The following is a 13,895-nucleotide window of genomic DNA, read 5'->3' as shown; positions in this document are numbered from 1 at the left end:
CTCACAGATACACCCAGAAATGTTTTACCAGCTATCTGGGCACCCTTAGCCCAGTCAAGTTATCACATAAAATCAATCATTGCACACTCCATGCTGATAGGCAAGTGTGGACATCCCAATGTAATGGCTTCATTGTATTTTACGATGTAGAAAATGCACTTGTGTTGCCTTTTGAGAGTGTTTCATGTTATAACAATGCCAAAACCAACAGCAGATTAATGGAATTGGTAATTAGTTGCTTGATTGAAGAGCCACATGGCCACATGATCAGCCTCTCATCTACAACAGGGCCCGGTAGTGCACCAGGATTGTTTTTCAAAGGGCATATACGTTTTTGCTACAAATGACATGGGCTTGCTCCAGAGTCCTGGGGTATCTGTGTAATAATTCTCTAGTTAGATATTGCCATAATCTCTGAATGACATCTTTTCCCATGACTGACAGTGGGAACACCATGGGGTCTGCCATGGTGGTATGGCTCAAGTAGAGGGGCAACTTGCACTGCAGCCTATACCAGCTGCAGAGTCCTTTGTGACTTCATAAAAGGGTGCGAATTTCTGTACTTCCCTCACTCTGAGATGTAATAGTGGTTTTGATCTACTATCCTGGCCAGGGAAGTGGCAGTTTCAAAGGCATCCCCATGACCTTCCTCACTGTGATAGCTCTCACTTAACCTCAGGCTAATGTGGGGTAGTGTCTTTTACCAAGCATGTCCTTTTTGAACATACAGTCAGGGCACAGGGAAATGATCACCAGGTAGGTCCACAGACACAGCGGGCAAATTGCAAGCCTGACTTGGCCAGGGCTCCATTTTCCATTCTTGGCTCCTACATGCCCCTATTCTAATGGAGACAGAATCTGGTGACACTTTGGATTTTCCTGCATCGTTATCAGTGTTGATCCTTTGCCCAACAGTCTTTGAAATGTTGAGTGTTTCCCCTTTTTTGGTGTATCATCCTCTGAATAAATGGCCATAGGTCCCTTGGGGGAAACCATTACTATATATACTATGGTGTTGCAGGGTCCTTTCCCAAGGGAACTCTGCCTCCTCCTTGTTATTGGCGTCTAGTCTGAGAACTGGGTCAGGTCCAACAATCAGGAAAGGATGATGACTTTTTATTGGAACAACTGCCCTTAACTCCCTGGTCATCCAGCCTTGATTTCTTCTAATGGCATAAATTGAATAGTGCTCTTTCAAGAGACTCATCCATTAAGTTGCTAGGAGGCCACATTGTATTCATCAGGTCCCTAACTCTCTATGGGTCATGACCCCTGGCTGCCTCTCCAACCTCACCACTCATTATAATCATTGCACCCACTTGGCTTCTATTGCTCTGGGAGTCCTGCCTGCCCTGTTGCCCTTATCAATCCAAGCTCTGTAACAGCCCCTTTTCCCAGGAGGCCACCATCAAAACACCTCTTGATGCAGGTGCCCCTCTCTTGAGCACATTCCTTATGGCCTTGGGGAATGTTTTGTCCCCTGGGACTCTATTTCCAGACTTACATAGCAAACATATCCACTCCTCTTCACTGTGCCCACTTCCCTTGGCCTTTTAACTCCTTCCACCAGCTCCACAGTAATTCTGGAATTTCACACTTTTCTGCATTTCTAGGAGCCATCCTAGGAGTCAGGGAAAACCTTGGCCTCACAAGCAAATGGGACTACAGTTGTGTGCCAACATGCCTGGCTAATTTATTAAAACTTTTGTAGAGATGGGTCTTGCTATGTTATCCAGGCTTGTCTTGAACGCCTGGCCTCAAAATCTTGCCTCCTTGGCCACTCAAAGTGCTGGGATCACAGCTACCATACCCAGACAAATTTTCTTATTTTTAAAGGCTGAATAATATTCCATTGTGTGCACTGCATACATTAATTTTCTTTAACACATTTATCCATTTATAGTTACTTAGGTTGCTTCCACTTCTTGGTTATTGTGAATAGTGCTGCAGTGAACATGGGAATGCAGTTATCTCTTTGATACCCTGATTTCAGTTCTTTTGGATAAATACTCGGAAGTGGTACTGCTGGAACATACGGTAGTTCTGTTTTTAATTTTTTGAGGAACCTCCATACTGTTTTTCATAGTGGCTTCCCAACAAGTACAAGAGTTCCCATCTCTCTACATCCTCACACTTGTTATCTTTTGCTCATTTTTTTTTTTTAAAAATGATCACCACCCTACCAGGGGTAAGGTGATATTGCATTGTGATTTTGATTTGCATTTCTCTGATAATTAGTGACACTGAGTATCTTTTCATACACCTGTTATCCATTTGTATGTCTTCTTTGGAGAAAGATCTATTCCAATCCTTGGCCCATTTTTAAATCACGTTATTGATTTTTTTGCTATTGAATTGTAGGAGTTCCTCACATATTGTGGAGATTAACCCTTATTAGATACGTGGTTTGCAAATATTTTCTTCATCCCGTAGATTGCCTTTTCAGCTTGATTGTTTCCTTTGCTATGCAGAAGCTTTTTGGTCTGATGTGGTCTCAGTTGCCTATTTTTGCTTTTGTTGCCTGTGCTTTACCTACTTGGCCAACTCATCTTTGACAAGATTGCCAAAAATACACAGTGGGGAAAGGACAGTGTCTCCAACAAATGGTGTTTGGAAAGCTGAATGCCCACATGCAAAATAATCAAATTGGACCCTTACCTTACACCACACACAAAATCATCTCAAAACGAATTAAAGCCTTAAACATCAGACCTGAAACTAAAACTACTAGAAGAAAACATAGGGGAAAACTTCATGACATTGGTCTTTCCAGTGATTTCTTGGATGTGACACCAAAACCACAGACAACAAAAGGCGTTTATTGTTATATGGCGTGTGAGGAAGGGGTTCAGTTCCAGTTCTTCCAATGTGGATGCTCAATCATCCCAGCAGCATTTGTCGAAGGGACCATGCTCGCTCCACTTCTTTGCAAAGCCACCTCTTAAATATTCCCAGAGCCCATCTATGTGGGAGTCTGTTTCTGGACTCTGCTCTTTTCCATTAGTCTATTTTTTGTATCCTTGAGTTAATACTACCTTGTCTTCATTACTACAGCCTTATAAATCTTCGCATCTTTGGGAGAATTCTGTTCTCTTTTTATCAAGTCATTGGTTCCTCTTAGCCCTTTCTATTTCTACGTTAGTTTTATACTCAATTTGTGACGCTCCTCCCAAAACATGGGGAGGCGTCTGATTGGAATTGCACAACTTAGTTTGGGAAGAATAACGTCTATATTTTATACATATCTATGTAGAATTTGATAATGCTGGTCAGGAACTTGGAGTTTCTTTTCGTTAATTTTAGTCCTTTTTAGCGGCTGTAACAATGTTTTATCATTTTCCCTGCAGAGATCTTTCACAGCCTTTGTCATAGTTATTCTCAGGCATTTGTTTCAGTACTATTCTACTTGGTGCTCTTTCTTTCATTTCATTTTGTAATGGTTGGTTCATGGGAGACTTAAACGTTTTCAGTGGTGATATTTGGCTATATAACATTATAGGTGATCTTTGTATTTTTCTAAATTTTCTGATTTTATTGACTTTTTGCACTAAACTTGTATTATTTGTGTGGCCATGAGAAATAATAAACATATTTTTCTTGAAAAAAAAAAGCTTTGAGAAGCACTTCTCTCAGCTAAGCTCTGATCGTTTACGCAAAGTTGGCAGGCACAGGCTACAGAAAGCTCTGGGGTGCTGTTGTTTGGAGCTGCTGGTCCAAGGACAAATTCACAAGATTTGGAAACCGAGGAGCAAGTGTGTAAGAACAAGGAAAACTATCGTATAAAATTGAAGCATTGGAGCCGGAAATTTCTGAGCGTCCAGAGATAAATTTCCTCAGCTCCTCCCTGCTGACAAAACCAAACTAAGAGCTAATGTTTAGCCAACAGAAATGAGAGTGAAGTTCACGGAAGAAATGAGGACACAGCTGGAAGTGTTCAAAAAGAGGAAACAAAACCTAAAATGCAATAATAAAAAAATTAATAAATAAATAAAAATAAAAATAAAAAAAAAAGAGGAACAATCAATGTCAAGTTTTGAGGTCCAGGGTTGATAGGCTCAGCTTCATGTTCAGTCTCCCAGTTCAACGACAGGGTGAAATTCGATGTCCTGCTGTCTTTGAGGCCCTGTGTGAACTCTCCCAGATCACCCCTCCTTTTCCTCACACAAATCCCCTCCTTGCACACCCCTCACGCCTGTCTGTGAGGTGCCGGGGGCCCCCCTCCCAGCCAACTGCAGGTAGTATTACTCCTCCCCAATCTTCCCTTCAGGCAGATCAAACCCAGGGCTCTGGAATCAGACTGCCTAGGCTCAAATCCTGCTTCTGAATCTTATGAGACGTCAAGATACTTGCCTAACTCCTTGGTGAAACAGGCTGTCCTCTGACAAATGGGTGTGCATAATTTGGGAGGCTAAAGCAGGAGGATTGCTTGATCCCAGGAGTTCAAGACCAGCCTGCATGACATAGTGAGACCCTGTCTCTATAAAAATAAAATAATTAGCCATATGTCGTGGCCCGTGCCTGTAGTCCTAGCTACTCAGGAGGCTGATCTGGAAAAATGGCTTGAACCCACAAGGTTGAGGCTGCAGTGAGTCATGATCAAGCCACTGCACTCCAGCCTGGGCAACAGAATGAGACCCTGTCTCAGAAATAAGTAAATAAGTAAATACATAAATAAATTTGGGTGCAATTGTGGCTTTTAGTGTTGTAGAGAGGATGAGCTAATGGATGATGGATTTATGCCAGTACCTCACATATAGCTTATTTTAAAGGAAGTTAGAGCTTATTATCATGATTATTCAAAAAATATTTATCAAAGGCCTGCCCTTGGCCATGTTCTGAGCTCAGTGCTGGGAATGCAAAGATGAACAAGAGACTCTTCAGGGACAATTGTCCGATGAGGTAACAGGCACTATTTATGAGAGGTCTAATCAATAGAGTTCTATTTCTCTTATAATTATCTAATAAATGATCTAATAATTTATTAGGGTGCTAATAAATCTGATGGCAGGAGTCTGTGGGAGGCAATGGCCAGGTCTCACTATGTTGCCCAGGCTGGTCTTGAACTCCTGGGTTCAAGCAATCCTTCTGCCTCCATCTCCCAGCATGCCGCAATTATAGAGGCATGAACCACTGCACCCGGCCTAAAATCTTATGTTAATAAAAAAAATACATGTATTTGAGGAGTACAACTTGATGCTAGAATATCATACTGTATACCTGAAATTAGCATTGATTCCAATTCTCTGGTCACACGTCATTTGGAGCATAGGGTCTTTGGTGGATTTAAGAGGTGCCTCCCTCCCTACTCTCAGCCATGTGACACCCAGAATCCTATGAAATTAAAGATTTTGTGTTTGGCCATAGGAGACTTCTATTCACCATCTTTTTTCTGTCCCACAAATGGCCAGGCCTCCGTAGTCTCCCACATTACAGCTTTGTCCTAGAAGGTTTTTTTTCTGTTAAACTGGCTCCACTGAGGATTTGAACCAGCAACCTTGCAGTTGCAGACTCTATACCTTAACTACTGTACTAATAGGCCACTTACAGCTTTGTCCTAAAATCAACCTTACTCTATAGAACATGCATGATTACAGAACATGCAGGACTACTATGATCTTGGTGCATCACATGGTCAAAGTTTGATTTATTAGTTAGAATAACACCAGCTGCTGTAACAAACAGTCCCCCAAGCTGCAGCATGGCTGAGATGCAATTTAAGTGTCTTTTTCACTTAAGTAATCGTCATATTGCATGTTCTGGTTGGCAGATGACTTTTTTCCATGCAGCAATTCAGGGACACTGGTTCCCGTCATCTGTAACTCTGGCTACAGGCAGGACAAGAGCAAAAGGGAGGGGCCATGTTCCCTTGGGAAAGTTCTTGATTTGGCTCATGCCTGTAATCCCAGCACTTTGGGAGGCTGAGGCAGGAGGATCACTTGAGCCTAGGTGTTTGATACCAGCCTGGGCAACATAGTGAGACCCTGTCTCTATTTTTTAAAAAACAATAAATGTTTAAAACAAAAATACAAACTCTTGGTCTGGAAACAGCACCCATTATGGTCACTCACATGCCATTGGTTGGACTCAGTCATGTGACCACACCTACTCACAAGGGGGGCTTGAAAATGCTGTGTGGGTGTGTGTTCAGGAGAAGAAAATAGAAGATTTTGGTGAACTGGTACAGTCTCTGCTGCACGCAGGCTTTAGCTTCAGGGAAATCGGTTTTAAGCCCAGATGGACTCAAGCAGTCATTTTACCTCTTAAGACTTAGTTTCCTCATCTGTAAAATGCATGGAGCAGCACAGTCTTCACCTCGGGTTGTTGGTGGATGGATTAAATGAGATAATACAAGCAAAGTGTTGAACACAATACCAGACACACACTGGTTCTCCATAGATGTCAGCTCAACACAGAGTCAGTGGACTAAATTGCTAACCTATGTTACATATTCCGCCCTATGCTGAGTGCTTTGCACAAAAGCAAGAATTATCAGAGATTCTGATTTTTTTCCACTGTGCTAATGTAAGAAGTTGTGGAGATCACATCACAGTTCACAGCGACCGTCTATGTTTGGGAGCAAGGATGCTGGAAGCAGAATCCAGCATAGCTGTAGCTTGCCCAAAATTACAGACACCTTTGTATCTACTGAACTGAATCTTTTGACTTGAAGACCAAAGACTGTAGCATGCCTGAAGGGACAGCCTCAGGACTGTGGATGCCTGTCCCTCCCCTGGCTTGGATTTTTGCTGACCATTGGCAAACCCACTGAACTCAGGATCACCGTATAAAGTGACGCGTTGAGCTTAGTGCCATGATGTTTAGCATTTGCAGGAAGGTCTCATGATTTTTCTGCTAAGTCAGCTAATAGGTAGTCCTCTGTCCCTTCAAGTTACTAACACACCCTTCAGGAATTTGAATATCCAATCCTTGATATTTTATCAACCCTTCATTCTGTGGTCAAAAGGCAGATTTCTCTCCCAGTTGAGACTGGAAGTTAGCAGCCTGCCTTCAGGGATGGGTTGTGGTTGCCTTCTGCTCTGTTTCCCTGAGAAGCTACAAAGTCATTCCAGGGAGGGCTAGAGCAGTTCTTTCTTGAGAGAAGACATTTACTCCTTCCCAGTGTATTGATTAGTGATTGCTACATAACAAACTACCCCAAAACTCAGTTGCTTGAAATAACTGTGAAGTGATTGATGCTCATGTGAGCATGGGTTGGTTGATGAAAACTCAGTTGCTTAAAACAACTGTGAAGTGATTGATGCTCACGTGAGCATGGGTTGGTTGATGCAGGCTGGGCTCAGCTGGGTGCCTCTGTACATGCTGTGGGTTCTCCTGAGCTTGACTCCTTGCTGTTGCATTAAAGGCTGTTCTGTGTGTGTGTCTTCTGGGGCCCAGGCTGATAGGTTTTGGACATGGCAGAAGCATAAGGGGGTAAACAGAGACACATGAATCCACTTAAGGCCTCAGCCCAGCACTGACATGCCATCATTTCTGCTCACATTCCACTGGCCATGCAAGTCACATGGCTGAGCAAACTCAAGGATTTGGGAAGTAACAATAGTCTTTAGTGGAGGAAGCTACAATATCCCATGGCAAAGCATGGATCCAGGGAGGAGTGACATGGAGGCCAGTGACTCAGTTTACCACACTGAGGTCTGGCAGATGGCTAGAATTGGCACTTTCTCTCAAGGGTTGGGGGAGAGGGTGTGTTTATGGATTCTATGGCGATCCTGGGCCTGGGAACCTCTGTAAGTCTCTTTCCCAGGGCCTCTCCATCTCTCTTCTACATGGTCTGTTCTAACTCCTGCCTCATCTAGATTTCTGTACCACACCCAGCTTCTTGTGAGCATCTCTTCGCTGCCAGAGGGCCCTGTTAGACAAGCCTCCAACATGACCCCATGCCAGCATTGTCACCCATGTGTTCACACCTGAATCAGAGGAAATGCCTCCCAAATGAAGCCCATCCAAGTGGAACCCCACTACCCCCATCAGGCAACCACAGGCCTCTTCAGCTTTCCTGGGTGTGAGGCAGACCTCAGAACCTCTGTATCTCCCAGCTAGATGGAAAGCTCTCCAAAGGGTCCTTGGGAAGCCAGCTGGATTGAGGCAAGAAACATCACACCTCCATCCATCTCCAAAAGGGAGGGGAGACACCAGCTGACATCAGTTCTCTCCAGTGCAATCACCTTGCCAATCATTGCTCTTCTCCACACTCCAACCCCTTTATATATTCTTGACATGGTTGAGGAGTCCCAAATTCTGCATTTGGGAGTTTGTTGCATACTTAGTTTGGCTTCTGGAGTCATCTATATAGGAGCCTCAGGCAATGGGACTTTATTTATCAAACCATTACTGGATGCCAGGTGCTGTTCCAAACACTTAGTAAATATTAACTCATTTAATCCTCATATAAATCCTATGAGGTAGGTGCTATTAAGATCTTTATTTTACAGATAGAAAAGTTGAGGCACAGAGAGGTTAAGTAGCCCAAAGTCACACAGAAGGCAACTGTCTTCTCACCAAGGCAAGAGGAGTCCCTTTTTATGATAACAAGGTGGAAGAAGGGGAGGGGGAGATGAACAAGAAGACGATAATGATAATGATGGCCTTTTCTGAGTCACTGTGATCAGCACTTCATGTGCATTCTCTTGCCTTTCCTGTCCTTTGAGACAGGTATGTCAGACTTTCCCCATTTCACAGATGAATAAACTGAGGCTGATATCGTTTGAATGTCTCTACCTAAATCTCATGTTGAAGTGTAATCCCCAATGTTGGAGGTGGGGCCTGCTGGGAGGTGATTGGATCATGGGGGTGGATTTCTCATGAGTAATTTAACTCTGTCTCCTTGGTGCTATCTATCCTCATGTGATAGTGAGTGCATTCTCATGAGATCTGGTTGTTTGAAACTGTGTGGCACCTCCTCCCCACGTTCTTACTCCTGCTTTTGCGATATGATGTGCCTGCTCCCCTTTTTGTTACATCTTGATTGTAAGCCTCCTGAGGCCTCCCCAGAAGCCAAGCAGACATCAGCACCATGCTTCCTGTAAAGCCTGCAGAACCATAAGACAGTTAAACCTCTTTTTCTTTATAAATTATCCAGTCACAGGTATTCCTTTATAACAATGCAAGAATGGCCTGATACAGATGCTTAGAGAGGTCAAGTGACCTACCCAAGGTCACATCACTGATAAAGGACAGAGATGGGATTTGAACCCACCTCTGTCAGGCCCATGTACAAGGCCCCTTGTCCTCATGCTCACTGCCCACTGTGGAGCAGGGCACTTGGAACACACCCCAGGGACCTGTGCCCTGCTGGGGCCCTCCTCCTGCCCTAAGTCCCTGCCTGCCCCAGGCTGGTGCTCTGAGTCTCCTACAGTCTACTCCTCAGCCTCAGTGGCCTCAGTCGCCTTCAGGGAAGGACTAAGGTCTCCTTTGGTCCCTGCCAATCTGAACCCTACCCCAGTGTGATGTGACCCTCAAGATCCTGACTCTGGCCTCTTACAAAATAAATCTGAACAAAATCAAGGTTCATTTTAATAGCATCAGGCTGCTGATGCAGACATTATCAACTCCATCAAACCGTATTCCTTCAAATGTTATGCTCCCCTGGGGGTGGGTGCCCCATGGGACGTCACACATTCACTTGGTGAAATCCACATTCATTTGGGGCACTCTTTCTCTCTTCTCTAACACACACACACTCCTTGGTTAGCTGGCTGCTGATCGCATTTCACGATATACTGGTTTACAGGAAAATATGATGGTTGACTTCCAATCCCAGATTTTTCACTGATGGTTTCCATATTTACACCATCTTGGCCAAAGTCTCTAGGTCACCATTTCCACACATACCCACACATCATAAAGAGATATGTTTTCTTAGTCTTCTGTTCATGTGGTCTGGAATTGTATTTGCTTTTGTTTTGGGCTATCCTGAGTAGCTCATTCCACTAATAGGCATAACCATAACCATGGCAGCCTCCACTTATTGACATTTATAATTTTCCAGGCATGTGCTTGGGACCTTACATTCGTTATTTCATTCTATCCTCACATCACAACCTTGTGAGGTGGAGGAGCATGATGGAAGGAGGAAGGAGCTAAAAGCAAGGAATCTGGAGCCTGACTGCCTGGGTTCAAATCCTGGCTCTACCAATTACCAGCTCTGTGACATTGGGTTAATTTCATAACCCCTCTATGCCACTTCCCTATTTCTTAAAGGAAGCTGACAATAGCATCTACCTCATTGAATTCATGTGAGGATTAATTGAGTTAATATTAATAAAGTGTTTGGAATGATACCTGACATCTGGTAATGGTTTGATAAATAAAATCCATTTTAATGATGAGGAAACAGGCTCAGAAGAGGGCACTCACTTGCTCATGTTGTGCAGACAGGTTCCAGACTCAAACTCAAGACCATCTGCCTCAAAAACATCTAAAACTATTGCCCTGCATTCTCTTCATTTGACAGATAATAAAACTGAAGCTCAGAGAAGCTAAGTGACTCGCTTGGGACTGCACAGCAAAACAAGACAAGCAAGACCTAGGGTCTCCAGACTGCCAGAGTGGAGATGCTTCTACAGGCTTTTCTCACTGATGCCCTCTGGGCAGACGGGCTCCTTAATATGAGAGTGAGCTCACACTCCTTTTTCCGTTTTCAGGTGAACCTGACACCGGTTGGCAGAAGGCACTATGCCAATAATTAGTGAACATGTGGTGAATTTGCAACAGACAAGAGGAGCCTCATTATCCTATAGTTTCCAGGTTGCTTAGGGAGGCAGAAATCACAGCAAGGAAAATCTTCAGTAATAAACAGACATCTTGTAAAATTAATTGCAACCAACCTCCCTCCCTACTTAAAATTAGTATCTATTTCCAGCTCTGCTTTCAATGCCCCCATATGCACACAAGTGAACTCCCTCCCTCTCTTCCTCCCTCTCTCCCCGTCTCTCTATCCCTCTGTGTCTCTGTCTGTCTGTCTCTCCCTCTCTCTGTGTGTCTCTCTCTGTCATTAAAAAATAAACTTTAAGAAAAAAATACAAGGTAGATTTACACAAATAGTGGGAACTCAGTCTTGAGTTAGCTGTGTATGACTGAAAAGGATGCTGTGGTTTAATCTTAACAATAATCATAAAAACAATAACATAAAAGTAAACAAACAACATGACTGCTATTTACTCAGTGCTTATCTGATGCCAGCCACTTTGCTAAGCCTATGAATGCATTACTTCCCATTGCCACAGATGAGAGAATTGAGGTTCAGACAGGTTAAAGTCATTGTGTCCAAAGTCTTGCAGCTGGTGAGTGGCAGAGCTGGGATTCAAATCCTAAACTGCCAGCCTTCAAAGCCTGTGCTCTTAATCTCTACCCCGATGCCTCAGTGCTTCCTTGTCCATTGAGTTAAGCTCCATAGGCGCACATTCCCTGTCCTGTCTTACTGTACAGTCCCAGGCAAGTCACTTAGCTACTCTGAGCCTCAGTTTCATAATCTGTCAAATGAAGGTAACGCAAATGATTCCTAGTTGTGATGAGGGATCATCATAGAAATCCGCCATTTCCAGCCTATTATGCAGTTCCTCAAGCACTGTGACTCCAAGTGGCATCATCTCCTGGAAGAACACACTGTCTTACTGTCATTCCCTCCTTTGTCAACTGATCCCTCCTTGAATCTCACTCTTCCCCTACTCTTAGTCCCCCATGTACTGCCAGCTGATTAAATAAAATCATTTTTGAAAATCATAAGTGTTGGCTGGGCATGGTGGCTTACTCCCGTAATCCCAGCACTTTGGGAGACCAAGAAAGGCAGATCACGAGGTCAGGAGATCGAGACCATTCTGGCTAACACGGTGAAATCCTGCCTCTACTAAAAATACAAAAATTAGCTGAGTGTGGTGGTAAGCACATGTAATCCCAGCTACTAGGGAGGCTGAGGCAGGAGAATCTCTTGAATTGGGGAGGTGGAGGTTGCAGTGAGGCAAGATCATGTCACTGCACTCCAGCCTGGGCTACAGAGCAAGACTCTGTCTGAAAAAAAAAAAAAGTACAAAAACCAGCAGAGGCTGGACCAGATGCAGCCCGTGTGCCATACTGTGCCAGTTTCTTCCAAAATTTTATTAAGAAAAATTTCCAAGCAGACACATTGAAAGAATTTTGCAGTGAACAATCACCCATATACTCACCACGTAGATTCTACAGTTAACATTTTACTGCACTTGCTTGATTACACATCTTCAATTTCTTCACTCTCCTATCCATCCACGCATCCATCTTATTCTTTTGATGCAACCTAAGATTCTTTTTCTGCCAAGTGCGATGGTTCACACCTGTAATCCCAGCACTTTGGGAGGCCAAGATAGGTGGATCACCTAAGGTCAGGAGTTTGAGACCAGCCTGGCCAATATGGTGAAACCCCGTCTCTACTAAAAAATACAAAAATTAGCCAGACATGGTGGCACACACGCCTGTAATCCCAGCTACTCGGGAGGCTGAGACAGGAGAATCACTTACACCCAGGAGGCAGAGGTTGTAGTGAGCTGAGATTCATCGTGCTGCTGCACTCCAGCCTGGGTGACAGAGCGAGATTCTGTCTCAGAAAAAAAAAAAAAAAAAAAAGATTGTTTTTCAAAAAGAAACCAGCAGCAATTTCTTCCCAGGCGAGTACACAGTGATTAGTGAGTCGGCCTAAGCAGACAGGCAAAATGAGAGGGAGTACCTATAGGTGGGTACTGTCACTTTTTATATATAGGAAACAAACAATAGTTTTCCAAGGAGAACAGCAGATGATTTGCTGCTGTATCAACAAAGAATACGTTTGACAGTAGTAACGGAATGTGTAATGGATATTCTGAGATGTTTTGTTACACCCACAACTGTGGGTGACCTATTCAGATATGCCTTCTCATTGCAAGCACCCCCCAAAAAACTCCTCTCTTTAAGATTTTATCTAGCCATGAATCCAACATTTTCTCATTTATTTGCTTATTAATTTTTTTGTCCATCTTCTCTTGTTAGAATATAAATTCCATGAGAACAGGGGCCTTTCACTTATTCACCACACATGTTCTGTGCTAGACAAGTGCCTACCATATACTCAGTAAATAAATAAATATTTATTTTTGAGCTGGAGTTTCACTCTTGTCACCCAGCCTGGAGTGCAATGGTGTGAATTGGCTTACTGCAACCTCTGCCTCCTGGGTTCAAGGGATTCTCCTGCCTCAGACTCCTGAGTAGCTGGGATTACAGGCATCTGCAACCACACTCAGCTAATTTTTGTACTTTAAGTAGAGATGGAGTTTCACCATCTTGGCCACTCTGGTCTCGAACTGTTGAACTCAAGTGATCCACCCGCTTCGGCCTCCCAAAGTGCTGGGATTACAGGCATGAGCCACTGCGCTCGGCCTCAATAAATATTTGTAAGAATAAGGAATGGATCTGTCTTCCACATCTCATAAGTTGTCTTTTATACATTTTTTCTCTATGTCCTGCTTTCCTGTAATCTCGGGTAATTTCCTTCATTCCATCTTCCAGTTTACCAGTTTTATCTTCAGATATATTTATTCAGCCTATCTATGGAGAAGGTTTGATTTTTCTGTTCTTCTTTGGTTCTATTTTGCATTATTTTTTCACTTCCAATGCGATGGGGTTATTGATTTTCCTAACTGTTCTTGTTTCATGGATATGATGAATAATTAGGAATATAATGAATAATTATAATGGATATAATATCCAATCCCTCTGAGGATGTTAATTGTAAATTTCTAAGACTGTCTTAGTCCAATTTGTACTTCTAAAACAGAAAGCCTCAGACTGGGTAATTTATAAAGAACAGAAATGTATTTGTCATAGTTCTGGAGACTGAGAAGTGCAAGATCAAGGCTTCAGCAGGTTGGGGC

This window comes from Aotus nancymaae, unplaced genomic scaffold, assembly GCF_030222135.1.
Source record: "Aotus nancymaae isolate 86718 unplaced genomic scaffold, 86718_ANA_hifiasm-v0.15.2.pri h1tg000021l, whole genome shotgun sequence".
Classification (NCBI taxonomy): Eukaryota; Metazoa; Chordata; class Mammalia; order Primates; family Aotidae; genus Aotus; species Aotus nancymaae.
This window is presented reverse-complemented; position numbering follows the sequence as displayed.